This window comes from Strongylocentrotus purpuratus, unplaced genomic scaffold (genome assembly GCF_000002235.5).
Source record: "Strongylocentrotus purpuratus isolate Spur 01 unplaced genomic scaffold, Spur_5.0 spur5_scaffold_18, whole genome shotgun sequence".
In the NCBI taxonomy this organism is placed as follows: Eukaryota; Metazoa; Echinodermata; class Echinoidea; order Camarodonta; family Strongylocentrotidae; genus Strongylocentrotus; species Strongylocentrotus purpuratus.
Window position 1 is genome coordinate 25851505 of NW_022145603.1, and position 21101 is coordinate 25872605.

The following is a 21101-nucleotide window of genomic DNA, read 5'->3' on the forward strand; positions in this document are numbered from 1 at the left end:
AGCTTTCACAATGTATGGAACATCCAGAGCTTCCAGACTGACTTTCACTGTGCGTATTTGACGAAGGAATTGGATTACAAACAAAATCCTGTAACTGTGGATAGCCTTTCAAGGTTTCATTCTTACCGGAAGTTGCTTTAGCACATACACTAGTTACTTCATATTCGGTGTGCAGGGGGCATCCCATTGATTTTGCTAACCTCATGCAATGCTTGTACACACCTTGCCAGCTTTGAGTACGAAGTACAACACTGTGTCCGTTACAACTCAGGAAACCTCGACTGCTTCTGGAATGTGAATCAAATATAAAGAAACCATCTTGACCAGATAATACAATGAAAGTACTTCTAGCAAATGTCACAAAACATGCATCAGAATCAGTACAGAGTTCTTTTTCGAGTGCTTGCTTCAATGTCATCGAAAGAGACTGGGCCAATATCAATTCATCTCCATCTAACAATCCAGTGACTGGTTCACGGCGTACTATGTTAAACAATTCATTGTACGCATCCAAATATTCAAATAGATCAGATATCAATAAGTATTGGTTGTCGAGTGAAGTGGATCGCCGTATGTAACAGTATAATTCATTACCGTTATTCAAAATCCTGTCTAGATCTGTACTTTTCCAATCATTGACATTTTTTACCTTGCTATACAACAGTGCAGAAAGTGAATTGGTAACACACTGCTTTCCACTTAAGTCACCAAATCTTGTATCACCTTGATTGAATGTCCCTTGGGCAACAAGCGTTATTTGTGTATCGACTCTCGTGCATTTGTCTTTGTGATCACTTTTAAGGGTTTCGTCCTTGGTGTTACGTTCGTTGTGAACGACTGATTCAGACTGATTACTTGCACACTGTTCATATGTCATGTCAAAAAGATTTGCAGTACCTTTCCTCTCATCGTGATTTATCGTACCAGTCTCCAACGTGAGCCTACGTTTTTTTCCCTTTGGATCAACATGGTTTTGAAATGTTTCAGGAGACTTATCCACTACTTCATCAATTTCTTCCTCTATCTGCGACTTGGATCTACACTTCTTGAACACATGCTTTACTTTAACATCAGCCTGAATTGATGGACATGGCAAAGTTCTCTTTGACGTTCTATCTTCTTTAGTTGTTCTTGTCTGTTCCAATGAATTGAAATTGACAAAATCTACAGATTCAACAACATTAAAATGAACATTTCCTGTGTACAGTATATAAATTCCCTTATCAGATGTTACAATATTTATTCTTCCAGGTTTCTTTGCAGAGAACAATTGCCAACATGGTACTTGGTCATTGTATGAATAAATATCAGTATCGATTAAATTTGCTAAAGCGCTAATTTCAGTGTCTGTAGCCCACGTTCCGTCTTCCTTTATTCTACGTTTCAAACATATTCTCTGACTGTTCTATATTCTTGCCTCAATGTATTACTAAACATGTCCTTGGTTTGCAATAAATGTTTCACAGTGGCATTTCTTAAAATTGCATGATTATGCTCAGTTCCAGAAATTACATAGGAAATTGCACGAAAGAAACAATTGCCATCACCAGTAATTTGTTTACTCTGTAAAGGAACTCCAATAGAGCTATTTCTATCTAACCTTGAATCACAGCCTTTGCCTATATATCTGATATTCAGTTTTGAACAAATGTTCTGTTTGTCATTATTCTGGAGGGGTACAAATTTGAAATCTTTATCAGGTCTATCACGTAATCCAAGATCTGCTACAAATTCAACTTCTGTTTCTGTTTCATCAGTACATGTGTACATATTAGCATCTATTGCCTTTTCAATGTCTTCATCTTTGATATTTGAATCTGAAGAAGATTCTAAAGGATTCCTTGAATGAGCATGATCATTAAATGACATATCAGTATCATTGTCTGTACCATCTTTTACTGTATCAAAGCTTCTATTCTTCAGGTCATTGTCAAACACTGCATCTTCTTGTACACCATCTGAAACATCTGAAAAATCATTTTTCATCATATCATCATTTTCCAATACCGATTCACAGACATTGTCTACTGGTTCATTTATGGGCATATCTTTTGGTCTATCACTAACATTCAAAGGCATATTGCGTTGTGGTAAAACACTTCTATCGAATAAATCACATCCAGGACTTGTGTCTGTATCACTATCAGATTCTAAACAATTTCTTGCACACGAACGTTTCACTGGTATGTGAACATCACTGCCACTATCATCGTCTGTTTCAATTTCCCTATTTTCATCAAAATTTGATTTCAACAGATTATTCTTTGAATCGTCCTGCACAACTCCATCTGAACCTTTGTTGTCTTTCATATTGCAAATATGCTGGTCTGAGTGTTCATCATTTTTACATGTATTTGGATCAAGGCCTTGGTCACTTGCATTCATAGATTTCTTTGTATCCAGCTTCTCATTCTTTACTGCTAATTCTATTCCTTCATCTTTGTCAAATCTAATCTCTGATTTATCAGAAGAGTGATTTCCATCAGTGCCTTTTTTCCCGGCTTTGGAAGACTGACCTTTCTTGTTCCTTGCTCGACCTTTCTTGTTCTTTGCTTCTTTTCTCTTGCCACCAGCATGAACTCTGTACATTCGGAAATCCTTGATCTGTTCAAAAAGATTACGAGTGCAGGCATGAATATCAACACATGAATCTGTTCTTGATCGAGATGGCAAATAACCTGCTACGTCAGCCCAAGATCGTGTCTGCATCGTTTCAATTTGCACACAGGTCTCACTGTACAATTTCATTGAACATGGGGATTGCACACTGTATGCATATATAGCCAAAAGAGTTTCTACATAAGACTGCAAACTGACATCTTCTCTTTTCACATTCTTGTTTTCCTTACATACATTTTTCTTTCGGTTTCCATTTTTTTTCTCATGACTTTCATAGAATGTCTTCATTGCTTTGCCAATGTAAGTCACACCTGGTTCCAAGACTACACCATTCACTGATTTTCTTCTGATTTTCCTGTCTGTTTGATGATCATCTATTGATTTGGGATACAATTTTCTTGATTTTAGTTTCTCCACCCATTTCGTCTTCCTTGATTTCACAATTACCCAGTCATCCTCAAATTTTTCATTTTGCATCTCTTCGTGTTCTATTTGGGATGGATTTTCCATAGCCAAAGGATTATGTCTATCAGACTCATTTGTTTTCCTGTCAGTTATATGATGTTGTGTTCCTCTCAATCGATTGTTTTTTTTTCCCTTTTTACCATACCTCTTCTTTGATCTGCCACATTTTCTTTTGTTGGTCGTACTTGATAGGGTCCTTGATTGGTTCAAATCCAAGTAACAGTGTTCATCATGATCACCAAGAAGTTCGTATCTATTGAAATGAGAAGGGATACATACTTGATCAAACATGCGATGAGCGATGTTGTTATTTCCACACAAAGAACAAATCCAAATCAATCTCCTATCATTCAGTTTGTCTTCACAGGGCAGTTGCATACATGAAACATGAAAATGACTATTGCAAAACTCACAAAGTGAACTTATGTCATTTCCGATCTCACTTTCACATATGCAGCATGCATCAAACTCTGAATTCATCAGCGGTGCACAAGTAGACAGTACATCTAAGATTTCATCAACAACTGTCTTGAATTCAGTAGTGTCTATCAATCTTCTATCATTTGTGTCATTGATTGTCTCCTTACATGGAAAACCCATACAAGTAACATGATAGGGACCAGTACATGACTTGCAAGTTACAGTAATCTCATCCTCTCCAATTAAATTCTTACAAACACAACATGTATCAGTGTATTCCTCCATCACAAAATATTTCGTACAAAGCTTTGAACTATAAGATTACAACTGCCCTTTTGCTTTTTTGCCAAGACAAGGTTTTCCGTTCCAAATTATCTTATACAGTGTATCTGTATTCAAATTATGATGCACAATTGTAATTTGAAGTATCACTGTTGTCAATATCAATTCAAAATCTTTACTGAAATTCAGTGTATATCAAAGCCTGAACTATATACAGACTATTATGTTTTTGTTTCAAGATAAAAACTCCTTTAGAGGAAGCCTTCTATTCGAGCTGTAATGTCTTGATCACCTCAAATTGCCTTGTAATGGTCTTTGATTTGCTGTTCAAAGTGTTTGCTTTTGGGGGATTTCTTTATTTTTTAAAGTTAAATGTATGGATTATAGGTCAATGTATGTTGTATTTTGTATAATAGACAATGCAATATCTTGTCAATACTGTATTCCTTCTTGGAATTATTTCCTTTTAACAAAAATGAAAATTAATGCCTAGAAAAATATATAGCTTTCAACAAAAGATGGCGCTCTTCGGCAATTGTGTTAAATATTAATCTAGAAGGTATTGATCGTGACGGAATTTCTCTTTATTATATTAATTTGCCTTGTGATGGCGCTCTATTAACAACAATCTGTATTAAAACTCTGTGTAAAAAAAGTCCACTTTATATCCTAATTTAAATATTTTTCTTATTATCTTTCTAATCGATCAAGCCGATTTATATTTATAAAACTATATTTATATCCCGATACAATGTTCGTTCTCAACCTCTCTGCAATCGGCTTACTTATAATACTAAAGCTATGAACACTACAGGAGCCTATATCCAGACACAAATTTCTTTCTTTATCAATCAACACTTTTATACAACCCTATATCAATACAAAAGTAGAATGTGTTCTTCAAACCGTCGTCTCAGTAAAGACCAAAATAAATTAATACCTCGATGTAACTAAATTTCTGTTTACGATGTGTTTGGAAGTATTGTTTTTGCCTCAAGATGGCGCTCTTTAAAATAAATTTCTGTGTTCTGTTATTTTTATCGTGTAATTCCTCTACTTTCTCTCTGCTAGTACGAAGTGTTCTAGTTTTGCCTTAGTTGGTCTTAAAGTTATGTTTCTAAATTCAACCTTATATGCTAGAGGTAATATTCACAAATTTTACTTTTATCAAATCACTCAATCAACCAACCAATCAAAAATATCTCTCTCACAATCGATTTCTACCAATTCAGTTATTCAATCAATACACTTTTTTTTCTCTGTACAATTTTCTCCAATATCTTAAACAAGCAATCAACCAGTCAACTTTATTTCTTTCACTAAAATCAACTCAAAAAGAAATTTTCTTTTATTTATTGTTTATTAACACTCTTGTTGGTCTTAAAGTTATGTTTCTATATTCAACCTTATATGCTAAAGGTAATATTCACGAATTTCACTTTTATCAAATCACTCAATCAACCAACCAATCAAAAATATCTCTATCTCTCACAATCAATTTCTAACAATTCAGTTATTCAATCAATTCACTTTTTTTTCTCTATACACTAACAATTTTCTCCAATATCTTAAACAAGCAATCAACCAGTCAGCTTTATTTCTTTCACTAAAAATCAACTCAAAAAGAAATTTTCTTCTCTTTATTGTTTATTAACACTCTTGTCAAATCTCGTTTCGTATCTTATTTTCTAGTTTTCACACAATTTCACACAGTTTGAGCAACACAACACAGAAATTGAAGATTCAATTTCAGAAAGACAGAGTAAGATCAAGATTGAGTTTCAGTAAGACAGAGTAAGATAATGAAGATTCAGATTGAGTAGATAGAGTAAGATAATAAAGATTCAGATTGAGTAGATAGAGTAAGATAATGAAGATTCAGATTGAGTAGATAGAGTAAGATAATGAAGATTCAGATTGAGTAGATAGAGTAAGATAATAAAGATTCAGATTGAGTAGACAGAGTAAGATAATGAAGATTCAGATTGAGTAGATAGAGTAAGATAATGAAGATTCAGATTGAGTAGAAAGAGTAAGATAATGAAGATTCAGATTGAGTAGATAGAGTAAGATAATGAAGATTCAGATTGAGTAGATAGAGTAAGATAATAAAGATTCAGATTGAGTAGACAGAGTAAGATAATGAAGATTCAGATTGAGTAGATAGAGTAAGATAATGAAGGATTCAAATGTTCAAGTTCGTAAATTCGTCAATATGTTCAAAATTGTAAAATTTCCTGACTGTCTACCACAACTCTTCTTTGACTCACCAAAGCTTAAGAGTGCTAGGGTTATTGTCGTGAGTTGCCCGCACACAGACAAGTTGCTGTCTACCACAACTCTTCTTTGACTCACCAACCTAGCTTAAGAGTGCTAGAGGCTTATTGTCGTGAATTGCCCGCAAACAGACTTTCCCTGACTGTCTACCACAACTCTTCTTTGACTCACCAAAGCTTAAGAGTGCTAGGGTTATTGTCGTGAGTTGCCCGCACACAGACAAGGTGCTGTATACCACAACTCTTCTTTGACTCACCAAAGCTTAAGAGTGCTAGGGTTATTGTCGTGAGTTGCCCGCACACAGACTTTATGATAGATGAAGGTTTGAATGAGTGCTTTTCTCAAAAACTCAAGATTATGAGTTTTGTGGGTGAAGATGAAATGGTATGAGATGAGATGGTATGAGATGAGATGGAGATGATAATGAAATCTGCTTCAACCAGTACCTGTCAAAGAGAAACACAAGAAAAAAAGTTGATAGCATATGTATTGTATTAGATTATACTGTCCTACTTTGGCAAAAGGAAGCAAGTGACAAAAGTTCAAAGTTCAAGTCGTAAATATTGTCAAAGCTGTAAAATGTTTTGCTGTCTACCACAATGCTAGAGGCTTATTGTCGTGAGTTGCCCGCACACAGACTTCCCTGACTGTCTACCACAACTCTTCTTTGACTCACCAACTAGCTTAAGAGTGCTAGAGGCTTATTGTCGTGAGTTGCCCGCACACAGACAAGGTGCTGTCTACCACAACTCTTCTTTGACTCACCAACTAGCTTTAGAGTGCTAGAAGCTTATGGACGTGAGTTGCCCGCACACAGACTTTCCCTGACTGTCTACCACAACTCTTCTTTGACTCACCAACTAGCTTAAGAGTGCTAGAGGCTTATTGTCGTGAGTTGCCCGCACACAGACAAGGTGCTGTCTACCACAACTCTTCTTTGTCTCACCAACTAGCTTTAGAGTGCTAGAGGCTTATTGTCGTGAGTTTCCCGTACACAGACTTTCCCTGACTGTCCACCACAACTCTTCTTTGACTCACCAACTAGCTTAAGAGTGCTAGGGTTATTGTCGTGAGTTGCCCGCACACAGACAAGGTGTTGTATACCACAACTCTTCTTTGACTCACCAACTAGCTTTAGAGTGCTAGAGGCTTATTGTCGTGAGTCGTGAAATGTCTTGTAAAGAAACAAAATGTGTCTGTCATTTGCAGATATAAAAACATAAATAACTCAAATTTAGATGGTATGTCACTTGCTTCCTTTTGCCAAAGTAGGGCAGTATAATTTAGGCCCATTTTAAATGTTTTGATATACACAACGCTTGTTTTGATATACAGTAAAATCTCATTATAACAAAGCCCTTGGGACCATAAAAATTACCTTGTTATATTAGCCCCAAAAAAACCCAAAGAAATAAAAATAGTTGAGACCAGCAAAATGACCTCATGAATTTTTTTTTTTTTTTTTAGTACAGTGGAACCTCCTGTTGAAGCAGACAACCGCATAGTAGGGGATCTTCATGCGGCTCTGGTTTCGCTTGCAGTTGTTGTGCAAGCATAATTTCTGTACCTGAATAATAATTATTTAACTTTTGATTAACACAATAAGGCCAAAAAAAAAAAGTTGTTTGGTTGTCCTCGACCGCCCGCTCGTCATTTTCGGGCCGCTCGTATTTTTTTTTTTTTAATTCAATTTTGTTTTCTTTTTTTTCATTTTTTCATTTTTTTTTTTCATTTTTTTTTTTTTTTTTGGGGGGGGGGGGGGGGGGGGGAGCAATCTTAAATGCCAAACATACCATTTTATGCATTTGCAAGGATCAAAATGCGTCCCGTTGCCAGTTTGATCTTTTCAGTACGCAATTAGGTATTTATTAAACTTGCCATTTTTATTTTTCTATGTCAAAATGCCGTTCATTCAAATCTTAAACTCATTTTAAACCCCATCTGTACTAGTTTACAGGAGGGATTAGACCACCCTGCAAGGTCACTGGACAGGTGGTTATCTCATCAAATCAGCTCTCAGTTAATATAAGATAAAGAGGATCATGGGGACCAATGGTCACCGATTAGGCATTGTTTGCTACAAAGAGGGCGCAAGTAGCTATAAGTAGTACAGTGGAGATTTAAAAGGTGCTGTATTTCAAAGAAAAAAAAATAAAAAAAATAAAAATAAAAAAATACACACAAAAAATGAATTTAAAAAAAAAAAAAAAAAAAAAAAAAAAAATCCGCCCGCCCGCCCCTACTCTAGAAAAGCAATCGAGGACAACCGAACAATTTTTTTTTTTTGGCCTAAGACTAAAAATCAGGGTTTCATTCTCCTTTAAATGTAGTTGGGTGGGGTGGGGCAAGAGGTGGGACACATCATACACAGCCCAAACCCATATCCATCGTAATTAATCATAAATTGAACAGACCATTAACAATTGTTATGCTGGGGGACTTCTCGCTCAGCCAAATCTTGCGCAACCTAATTTTCATACCCTTTACAAAAGTGGCCAGTGCTTACCCAAGAAACAATTATTATTAGATTTGTTATTGCCATATGATAGACGAGAGCTTCAACCATCCATACATATGACAATTTCTCAAAAATGTTTCACATTTTTTATTTGGCAGAATATTCAAAAGTGTCAACTTTTGTTTCAGACACTCGGTATACCTACACTCCAAAAACTTTATTCAGTCAAAGTCCAAATGGCAGATGGCACCTGTCATCAAAACAAAAAATGAAAAATACAAGTAAAACATGACAAAAATATACAATACAAAAAAATGAATAAAACCAAGTTAGATTCCATCACAAATTCAACTTTGGTAACAACTAATTTGCATACTTTGATGTCACTCAAACATTTCATAATACAGTCCAACCTCATTATAACAATTTAGTATTTCATACATATCGACCATCAAGGCCCCATTGCATAAAACTATTGTATCTTTACAATTAATGGTATCTCTGCAAACTATGGTAAATACCATTGATTTCTTGATTTTGATTAGCTATCAAGCAGTGTTGCTATGGTAATAACCATAGTTTGCACAGATACCATAAATTGTTAAGATACAATAGTTTTATGCAACGGGGCCCTGGGCTTGACAAAACACTACTTACCGTATGCACTTTTCATGCTAAATTAATATGCTAGAATTGATTTTTCCCAAAGGTCACCTACATTAATTATCCAACCTGATACTTTTCTTTCAGATAGCATGAAGGCAGTACAAATATGTATCAAGATTCCATTCATTCTTTGGAAGCTACCTAGCTATTATCAAAATTGTATAACATTTTTTTTGTTTTTTGTTGTTGTAAGATTCAAATTTAGAGATCTAATTCACGCCTACCTTTAAAGCAATAAATCTGTCCCACGTTCCTCCACAACAGCAGGCCTCTAATGTCCTACAATAGTTACATTTAAACAGTACCTAATCATCGACAATTGCTAATCATCAATAAGAGCTTACCCCATAAATAATGAGCGTCCACACGAAAACTTATGTTTAAGATTAAGTTTTTAAGCAACCCTCCCAATCAATCATTGGCCGGAAGTGCCGAGATAATCCCAGCTACAGGGACGCACAGAGGGTTGACGGAGAGGTCACGCTAATCGTGGAGCTCATTGATTAAATTACGTCCACACGGGATAATAGGGACTTTTAGATTTGCACGTCTACAGCTTTGACTGCAACGTGTGACGTCATTTCAAGGCACTGCGCATGCGTTACGTCGTCTCAGTCGGCGATCGAGAATGCGTCAACCTTGATTTTCCTAAATCTAGTACATACATACATACATATTGGTATTTTTATAGCGCCTTTACATGCTCAAGGTACTAGTATGCCGCGTGCGCATAAAATATACAGTTCCTCAGGTAGACAAAGGAACATCCCTTCCCTGCTATTATGTAAAAATGTGTAGAACAGGTGTCACATGCATAGTCACCTGTTCTACACATTTTTACATAATAGCAGTGAAGGGATGTTCTTCTGTTGAGGGTAAAATGAGGAACTGTATATTTTATCTTCTTTCTTTGTCCGTGATGTTCATAGTATTACTTCCTACGTGCATGTATATCGTCGAGTGCAATCTAAAAGATTTCTAATTGTAGTCAACATGGGCAGTTAAGTAGTTGACACGCATGATCAGTCGGCGTTCCTCGTGTTCTCGTCCACTCAATCTAAAGGTCCCTAATGATAGACTGCGGACCCCCCGCTGCTCGTGAATTGAGCGTAAACTCTAAGAAATTTTGGAGTCTGATTTTTCAACTAAACTTAAAATTGCTAATTTTTTAGTGCATCTATACGGCACTAATCATTGATGATTAGCAACCTAATCGTAGATGATTAAGTTTTCAACCTAATTCTTAAGTTGAGCAAGTACTGTGTCAACCCAACTAATGTGTCAACACGTTGTTCGTTGACCATGACGGAATGTACAACTGCCATAAATTGCCGTTTCAATTGTCAATGTGTAAATGGGGCTTTACGCATTGCTCGTGGACCATGGCGGAATGTACAACTGCCATAAATTGCTGTTTTAATTGTCAAAGTGTAAATGGGGCTTTAGTCAATGCTCGTTGACCATGGTGGAATGTAAAACTGCCATAAATTGCCGTTTCAATTGTCAATGTGTAAATGGGGCTTTAGGCATTGCTCGTTGACCATGGAGGAATGTAAAACTGCCATAAATTGCCGTTTCAATTGTCAATGTGTAAATGGGGCTTTAGGCATTAACACCGTATTCAGGCGCTTACACAGGGGGGGGGGGAGGGGTTTGGGGGGTTAAACCCCCCCCCCCCCCCTTTGGTATTTTTATGTGTGTAAACCCCCCAAACCCCCCCCCCCTTTCGTTTTTTTTTTTAATTATAAAAAAAAAAAAAAAAAAAATTATTCCCATGGCTGTAACCCCCCCCCCCCCAACGGAGCCAAATGTCAAATTTTCAAATTTCGAGACCCCCCCCCCCAAAAAAAAAAGTGTCCTCTTACCCCCCCCCCCCCCCCCTTGCTTATTCAGCGGTTGGCTGAGTCGTTGCGTTTTTTGGGGAACAAAAAAAAAAAAAAAAGTGACCTCTTACCCCCCCCCCCCCCCCCCCCCCTCCCCGCTTATTCAGCGGTTGGCTGAATCGTTGGGATTTTTTGGGGACCACAAAAAAAAAACAAGTGTCCTCTTACCCCCCCCCCCCCCCCCCCTGCTTATTCAGCGGCTGGCTGAGTCGTTGCGAAAATGTGCACACATTGTGTGCGGGTAAGCCTGAATCCGATGACCGGGGTAATAATATATCTGTAAAGCGCTTAGGCACATTGTTGGATCGGTGTATTGAGCGCTATATAAAAAAACAGATTATTATTATTATTTCATAATACAGTGCAACCTCATTATAACAACTCAGTATGTCATACATATCAACCATCACGACCCCATTGCATAAAACTATCGTATCTTTACAATTAATGCTATCTCTGCAAATTATGGTAAATACCATTGATTTCTTGATTTTTATTAGCTATCAAGCACTGTAACTATGGTAACTAGAAATATCGCAATCTGTATTGACGCGCAATGCGAATGTATCCCCCGGCAGTGGCAGCGATTTTGTGTCATCCTTATGGTCGAAGGAGGGACAAAGATCCCCTCTCCCCCCCTCCCTGAATCAAAAGGATGACGTAGAGACCGCCAATTGTGGCTCAGACTATTGTCAAGACTAGGAGCAGCATCATCAAAACAATATACGTGTAGATTAAGTATAATGCATCTCTGTAGAAAATTTGAAAGAAATCTGTCAAGAAATGTGGCAGTTAGAGCGCACAAAAGACATCCACCAAACTATGACCTTTGACCCTATAACAGACGGAACACGGGTGGCAGCATCACCAAACACGAACGATGTGTAGATCGTACTCAGACACACCTCCATCATACATATGAAAGAAATCTGTCAAAAAATGTGGCAGTTAGAGCGCATAAAAGACATATATAAACTTTGACCATATAAAAGACAGAAAAATGAGGGCAGCATTGCCCAAAAGAGTAGATGTGTAGATTATACCAAGATACACCTTTGTTGAAAATTTGAACAAAATCTCTTGAAAAATGAGGCCCATAGAGCACACACAAACCATCCAAAAGAATATGGCCATTTAACCTATAGAAGACGGAACACTGAGGGCAGCACCACCACAAGTTATAGGTGTGTAGATTATACCAAGATACATCTCCATACAAAATTTGAAAGAAATCTGTTAAGTAATGATGCAATTAGACCGCAAACTACAGTGCCACAAAGACATCTATCAAAGTATGACCTTTGACCCTATAAAAGCGGAACACTGGAGGCAGCATCACAAAAATCTATAGGCTTGTAGATTCTACCGAGATACACCTTTGTTAAAAATTTGAACAAAATCCCTTGAAAAATGAGGCCCATAGAGCACACCCAAACCATCCAAAAGAATATGGCCATTTAACCTATAGAAGACGGAACACTGAGGGCAGCAGCACCACCAAAAGTTATAGGTGTGTAGATTATACCAAGATACATCTCCATACAAAATTTGAAAGAAATCTGTCAAGAAATGTGGCAGTTAGTGCGCACACAAGAATAAAATATGGCTTTTTACCCTATAGAAGACCGAACACTGGGGGCAGCATCAACAAAAGTTATAGGTGTGTAGATTATACCAAGATACACCTCCATACAAAATTTGAAAGAAATTAGTCAAGAAATGTGGCAGTTAGAGCGCACACAAGAATAAAATATGGCCTTTTACCCTATAGAAGACGGAACACAGGGGGCAGCATCACCAAAAGTTATAGGTGTGTAGATTATACCAAGATACACCTCTATACAAAATTTGAAAGATATCTGTAAAGAAATGTGGCAGTTAGAGCGCACACAAGATGACGGGGCGGCGTAACGCTGCTGAATCAAAAGTACCCCACCGACATACTGCCGGGGGATACAATTACCATAGTTTGCAGAGATCAGGCGCGTACACAGGGGGGGGGGGGTGTGTTTGAGGGGTTACACCCGCCCCCCCCCCCCTTTGGTATTTTTATATGTGTAAACCCCCCCGTAATCCCCCCCAAAACACCCCCCTTTGGATTTTTTTTTTTTTTTTTTTTATTAAAAAAAAAAAATATTTTCATGGCTGACCTAAAAAAGGTGACCTTACCCCCCCCCCCCCCCCCCCAACGGAGCAAAATGTCAGATTTTCAAATATTGAGACCACAAAAAAAAAAAAAAAGTGTCCTCTTACCCCCCCCCCCCCCCCCCCCCCCCCCCCGCTTATTCAGCGGTCGGCTGAGTCGTTGCGATTTTTCGGGCCGATTTATAAATGTTAAAACCCCCCCCTTGAAAAAAAAAATCATTATTGTTCAATCACATTTTCAAAGAAAATGAATGAAATTAGGCTGATAGTACTACAAAACCCTTGTACCACTAAAGAAAATAAACACTTTGGTGTTTAATCCAAGCAAATTGATACATATCAGATTAAAATTATGTCTCACAATTCGGTAACGGTTAACCGAAAACCAAACGGATTCGGAGGGAGGATAACCGTTTTTGGAATACTACAGCCCTAATCCGGAGTGATCTGTGCATACTGCCAGGAACCGCTTCAAAAATTAAACATGTTAAATTTGTTGTGGCGGTCATGGCAATTTCAAATGGAGCGTGTTCATTTGCGTTCACAACCCTGTTGACCGTTTATTTTTTTTGGCAGTTTCCCGCGGGAAGTTTACTATAGTTACTATAGTTTACTATAGTAAATACCATTGATTTCTTGATTTTGATAAGCTATCGAGCAATGTTACTATGGTAATTACTAATGGTTCTTTCCCTATAAATAACCAGAACCCGAGTCCCAAATTACACTTAAATATATCATATCCATCTCAATAACTGTCCAACAGTAACAACTCTATTTACCTCTGCCTCCTTCCTTCTCTCTCATTAACTGTCCAACAGTAAGAGTTCTATTCACCTCTGCCTCCTTGCTTCTGTGTCAGTAACTGTCCAACAATAAGAGTTCTATTTACCTCTGCCTCCTTGCTTCTCTCTCATTAACTGTCCAACAGTAAGAGTTCTATTCACCTCTGCCTTCTTGCTTCTGTGTCAGTAACTGTCCAACAGTAAGAGCTCTATTCACCTCTGCCTCCTTGCTTCTGTCTCAGTAACTGTCCAACAGTAACAGCTCTATTCACCTCTTCCTCCTTGCTTGTCTCTCAATAACTGTCCAACAGTAACAACTCTATTTACCTCTGCCTCCTTGCTTCTCTCTCATCAACTGTCCAACAGTAAGAGCTCTATTCACCTCTGCCTCCTTGCTTCTGTCTCAGTAACTGTCCAACAGTAACAGCTCTATTCACCTCTTCCTCCTTGCTTGTCTCTCAATAACTGTCCAACAGTAACAACTCTATTTACCTCTGCCTCCTTGCTTCTCTCTCATTAACTGTCCAACAGTAAGAGTTCTATTCACCTCTGCCTCCTTGCTTCTGTGTCAGTAACTGTCCAACAATAAGAGTTCTATTTACCTCTGCCTCCTTGCTTCTCTCTCATTAACTGTCCAACAGTAAGAGTTCTGTTCACCTCTGCCTCCTTGCTTCTGTGTCAGTAACTGTCCAACAGTAAGAGCTCTATTCACCTCTGCCTCCTTGCTTCTGTCTCAGTAACTGTCCAACAGTAACAGCTCTATTCACCTATTCCTCCTTGCTTGTCTCTCAATAACTGTCCAACAGTAACAACTCTATTTACCTCTGCCTCCTTGCTTCTCTCTCATTAACTGTCCAACAGTAAGAGTTCTATTCACCTCTGCCTCCTTGCTTCCGTGTCAGTAACTGTCCAACAATAAGAGTTCTATTTACCTCTGCCTCCTTGCTTCTCTCTCATTAACTGTCCAACAGTAAGAGTTCTATTCACCTCTGCCTCCTTGCTTCTGTGTCAGTAACTGTCCAACAGTAAGAGCTCTATTCACCTCTTCCTCCTTGCTCGTCTCTCAATAACTGTCCAACAGTAACAACTCTATTTACCTCTGCCTCCTTGCTTCTCTCTAAATAACTGTCCAAGAGTAAGAGCTCTATTCACCTCTGCCTCCTTGCTTCTCTCTCAGTAAATGTTCAACAATAAGAGCTCTATTCACCTCTTCCTCCCTGCTTCCCTCTCACTAACTGTCCAACAGTAAGAGCTGAATTTACCTCTGCCTCCTTGCTTCTCTCTCAGTAACTGTCCAACAGTAAGAGTAGATCTATCAAATCTGAAATGGAAAGATTCAAACACCACATTACATCCCAAACTGCTACTTAGACCGAAATCAATAACTTTTGTAAGAACCAACAGTTCAGAAATAATGTTAATATCAATATTTTGTTTAGGTACAGTACTTCAATGCATTTTCATTTTAAGCTCTTTTCCTGTTTCAAATTGTACCATTTCTGTAATGACATTATCATGGGTGGTGGCACAACATAAATTTTTAACTGACCAATGTCTAAACCTCATCTACTTTGTGGATGACTTTTCAGTTAAAACAAGGCATTAGCGATGTTGTCTCGCCCACTTGTGAAAATAACTAGAATATCGCAATGTCCATTGCCATCTATAAGAATTGTAGGGCCTATCGCAAGCTGATTTTGAAATATCTGCCATAGAATGCAACATCCCATAAACTTTGAGAAGGGGTATTACATGATATGCTACTGCCTTTCACCTGCTTCCACTGCATCTACTCCCTCCCCCTTTGATACGAGTAGAATTATTGCATTGATATTTTACATGTGTGAAGGTAAAATGTGTTTGTGTTTGTAGTGTAGCTGAGGTTGCAGGTAAACTTTAACGCTTGACCTCAAATGACTTTTGACCTCTCTATGTGCCAATGTTCAACCTGTGACTCCCCCCCCCCCCCCCCCCCTCCACCCCACACTCCAGCAAAACATAGAGAGTCATAGACAGAAATAACCGTCTGGTGTGGGTCATTTCTTTAATCAAACTGACATTTGTTGATTAAAAGCACTAGAAATAAAAAAAGAAAAAAAAAAACAATTGCATTTTATAAAAAACCAATATGAATGTATTACAAAAATAAATACAAATAGTGAGCCCTCATTCAAGACCAGTTTTGGTCATGCGATTGCATTGCGAAAAAAACGTTGTGAAATCGATCACAAAAGGTTGATCATCTAGCATATACGGTAAGTATTGGTGTGTACTGAAAGGTTCTGGATCATCAAAATGATGAGAAATTTGACCCAGTCATGGTAAAGTTACAAGCACTGTACACAGAAAGATGTATATGGGACTATGCGACACATGCGCAATATCTATCCACTCCGGATAGATATAATAATTTACCAAATATATCAATTAGTATCAAAATTTGTATCATCAGCTATTAGTCAAAACATATTCTTTCACATGATTGTTAAAAAAAGGTACCATTTCATTTTTTGAGAGGGGGGCTTTTCCAAAACTGGTCTATACCTTTACTGACATAATTAAAAGTAACTTGGTAGTGTCAAAAAGTTATATAGAAAATTTCTTAAAGCCATAGCTTTCGTATTCTGCATTCAATTGTTCCCAATTATGCGGATCTGTTTCATTCCATCATAGCTTTAATTTAAAAACTACTTGACTTCAGCCTTTCTAAGCATATCAACTTACTTTCTGCAACTCTCTCTTCAACTCTCAGTAACCTAAAATACAAACAAAACAAAACAAAAAATTACATTTAATAAAATACCAATATCAATATATTACAATAAATACAAATAATGAGCCCTCATTCATAATGCTAAATGACATAAATAAAACAAGTCAACGCAAAGCATAGCATCCCCTCGCAGGGTACATACTGGGAAATCAAACTAAGGCCATGTTTTGATGCCATGTACTTTCATATCAAATTTGATTAAAATCCGTCAAACATTACTAAAGTTATCGATATCAGAAACCAGATTCGCATATTTAATGAGCTATGACCTTTGACCTACATACTCCGAAACTGAACTTATGCTGTATTTTGATAGCATGTACCTTCCTATCAAATTTCATTAAAATCCGTCAAACATTACTAAAGTTATCGAATAGAAACCAGATTTGCACATTTAATGAACTATGACCTATGACCTACATACTCCGAAACTGAACTTATGCTGTATTTTGATAGCATGTACCTTCATATCAAATTTGATTAAAATCTGTCAAACATTACTAAAGTTATCGATCGAAAAACCAGATTCGCATATTCAATGAGCCATGACCTTTGACCTACATACTCGGAAATTGAACTTATGCCTCGTTTTTATACCCTGTACCTTCATATCGAATTTCATGAAAATCCATCAAATATTACTAAAGTTATCGAACAGAAACCAGATTCGCATATTTAATGAGCTATGACCTTTGACCTACTTACTCCGAAATTGAACTTATGCGGTGTTTTTATACCATTTACCTTCATATCAAATTTCATTAAAATCCGTCAAACATTACTAAAGTTATTGATTTTAAACCAGATTTGTTAATGCACACAGAAGGAAGGTCGGGCTTCGACAGCGAGTAGCATAATACAGGGGTCTAGATCCCCTCCTTCTTTGGCGAGGGGATAATTATTATCCCATGACTTTTACAAGCCGATCGCCTGTCAGCTGTGACCTGTCTAATTATCAACTAGCCTATCAAGATATTTATGATTGGAATTAGAAATTAATAGATCTAGACTAGATCTAGGTCTAGTCTAGATCTATGATCTAGGCCTATAGTCAGATATAGGCCTAGTATCTAGATCTAGTAGGCCTAGATCCCTACCGACTTACGGTTTTTAATTTATAACACTGACTTAGATCTAGATCTAGAACTAGGTCTAGATCTAGACTAGGACAGGTCTACGGTCTACACTCTATTGGGGGAAATGAGTATGGTAAAACCGGTCAATCAAAGTCAAACTGAGTCAAAGATTTTCACTTTTTTGAAACACTTCCTTTTCGTTTTTCGTAGGGCTTCAAAATTCAATCACAATCACACTCACTACTCAGCTCACTGAGCTGATATGATAACACGCAGACCCTATATACATGTATACGTAATATGTATCGCATCTCAGACTTGATTTGTACTAAAACTGCAAACATAATATTATAAACAAAGTCAATGCCTTTAAAAGTTTAAATACACTCACACACTTATGCGATAACGCAAAATCTCCAACAAACTAATAAGAAAGGATTCACGATAAAGTAATACAATAGCAACAACCGAATTCTTACCAAAACTAAGCTAGCAATCAGCACAACAGCACAACTATAAAACAGCAGTACTCAGAACTCATATGACCATGATCATGAGAATGTGCATGCAATTCGAATCGGCCAAAATCTTGGTCAGATTAAATTCGCCCTACAGACAATTCGCCCAGTATATTTCTCGTGCATATAATATTTCTCACGAAATGCATGATTTTGCGTGTTTAAGGGAAAAGGAATGTCAAAACAATGGATATCTGATACCTTGTCGTTTAGGCCATGTAAAAAGAATATACATGTTTAGCGTCCCCGCCCGCTTCCTTTTTGGGGGCCGCCTCCTATTATTTTTTTGATTATTATTATTTATTTTTTTTGATTTTTTTTTTTTTTTAGAGAAAAAAAAACATAAAATGTCGGCGGCCATCTTGAAAAGTAGCCCGACTGACAGGGAAAATGTACCGAGCAGCCATTTTGAGCGGCCATTTTGAAAGAAAAAAAAAAAAAAAAAGGGCCTCCCCCTTCCTATTTTTCCTAAAAACAGGACGCTAAACATTTTTTTTTTTTTTATTTGGCCTTATTCCATTGCTCCTTAATTTTCTCTAGCTCTTTCCGTTGCCTAGCTTTGGCTAGCTTTGTATTCTTATTTCACGTGCGTATACCTACCACCATTTCCTTATCCTCGATCTCCCGCTAGCTCTCTCCTTCCAAGATATGCGCATTTCTGATTCCTCGATCTTTCATCCCTCTGTCCAGCTCATGTATTTTTACATGACTATAACGTACCGTCTTCCTCTTTCCTTCTCTTTATTTATATCTCACCATTTTTCATTTTGATGACGTCATCATAGTGAAAATTTCGATTAAATGCGACATGTCAGAATTTTCGTAATTTGCGTGTCATGCCTACCGAAGGTGACTTTTTCTGAAATCTGGATTCTACATTCCTGTCTTTTGCGAGCAATATCGCCATTATTTCTGCTTGGTTTTTGTTGATTTTTGAGTATGTTGTAGCTGAGACTATATGTTATCTAAATGTTCCCTCATTTTTTCAATCAGATGTCAGGATCACGCTCATGATCATCATTATCTTAATGATGATGATCATCATCATCATGGTCTGAAATCTGGATTCTACATTCCTGTCTTTGGCGAGCAATATCGCCATTATTTCTGCTTGGTTTTTGTTGATTTTTGAGTATGTTGTAGCTGAGACTATATGTTATCTAAATGTCCCCTCATTTTTTCAATCAGATGTCAGGATCACGCTCATGAATGATCATCATCGATCACTATCATGATGATCATCATCAATACCATCATGATCATCATCATCATATCATCATCAAAATCATCAGGATCATGATCATGCATGATCATCAACATCATCATCATCATCATTAACATTATCATTATAATCATCATCATCATCATCACCATTACTATCAAGATCATCATCTTCATCATCATTATGATCATCATTGTTTACATGTACATGTCTATATAATTTCTCTCTTAATTTCTCTATATGGGAGATGACTTTTCTCAAATCTGGATTCTACATTCCGTTCTTTTGCGAGTAATATCGCTGTTATTTCCACTTGGTTTTTGTTGATTTTTAAGTATTTTGTAGCTGAGACTATAATGCTATCTAAATGCATGTCTCCCTCATTTTTTCAATCAGATGTCAGCATGATCATGATCATCATCAATATATTATATCATCATCATCATCACGGGCGTCTCCAACAATTTTTCTTCTTCCCTTTCTTTTTCTTTTTGACCTTTCACTGTACCATCTCCTTTGAATATTAACACGTATATCGCAAATAATGTAATAAACAACCATATTTACTTTATTATTACCCTATTATCACTTGATCCATTACTTTTTGCGTGTAATCCTTATGGGAGATGACTTTGTCTCAAAATCTCTACATTCTTGTCTTTTGCGAGCAATATCGCCTTTATTTTGGCTTGATTTTTGTTGATTTTTGAGTATGTTGAAGCTGAGACTATATACTATCTAAATGTTCTCTCATTTTTTTCAGTCTGTCATCATGGTCTAGCTGTTGATGATAATCATCAACAACATCATGATCATCATCATCATCATCGATCGTCATCATCATCACTATCAAGATCATCATCATCATGATCATCATGATGATGATCATTCTTTACATGTCTATATAACTTCTCCCTTTCTCAATATACAAAATATTATAATCTATCATAAGACTTGAAAACAGACCACCTTAATCGTCCTCGTGACGATTTAAAATCTAGTTTATTTATTATTATTATTATTATTTATTTTTATTTCTTCCCGTTTTTTGTTTATCGGTTAACTCAAGATCGGTTGTTTTAATTTCTTTCAATTTTGACACAGTCATAGGTCATTGTCATGAGACGTGACAGGAACATTTTCAAGGTCATCAGGTTATCGTGACGTCATCCAGGCGCCATTTTGTGAAATCACGTTATCCATCATATCTTCGTGATGCATAAGCAAAGGTCATTCATATTCATATCACATATACTTCAGGTCAAGGGTCAACAGGTCATGTCATCAAAGGTCACATAAAGTTCACGACGCGCGCGTACGCGTGCGTCAAAATATTAAAATGCTCAAAATCACTTAACTATCAAAGGAGAGTACGAATCAGGTCATTTTAAGCATTTCAACATTTTCCGTCCGTAAGTGTCCCCGCGCGCGTTGCGCGCGCTCACAACGCGCGGAAAAGGTCAAATTCATTTGTTTTACATGATTTATATTCCTCTTACCGTAAATGACAAT

The 21101-nt window shown here is 37.1% G+C and overlaps 1 long non-coding RNA gene across 1 annotated transcript; it reads right to left on the reverse strand.

Moving 5' to 3' along the window:
• Positions 1–14226: 14226 nt before the first annotated feature.
• LOC105441740 lies at positions 14227–18457 on the reverse strand. The gene is made up of 3 exons (XR_972137.2): positions 18329–18457; positions 16725–16756; positions 14227–15321 (listed from the first exon to the last, which is right to left on the reverse strand). It is a non-coding gene; the product is annotated as an uncharacterized LOC105441740 (long non-coding RNA).
• Between the last annotated feature and the right edge of the window lie 2644 nt (positions 18458–21101).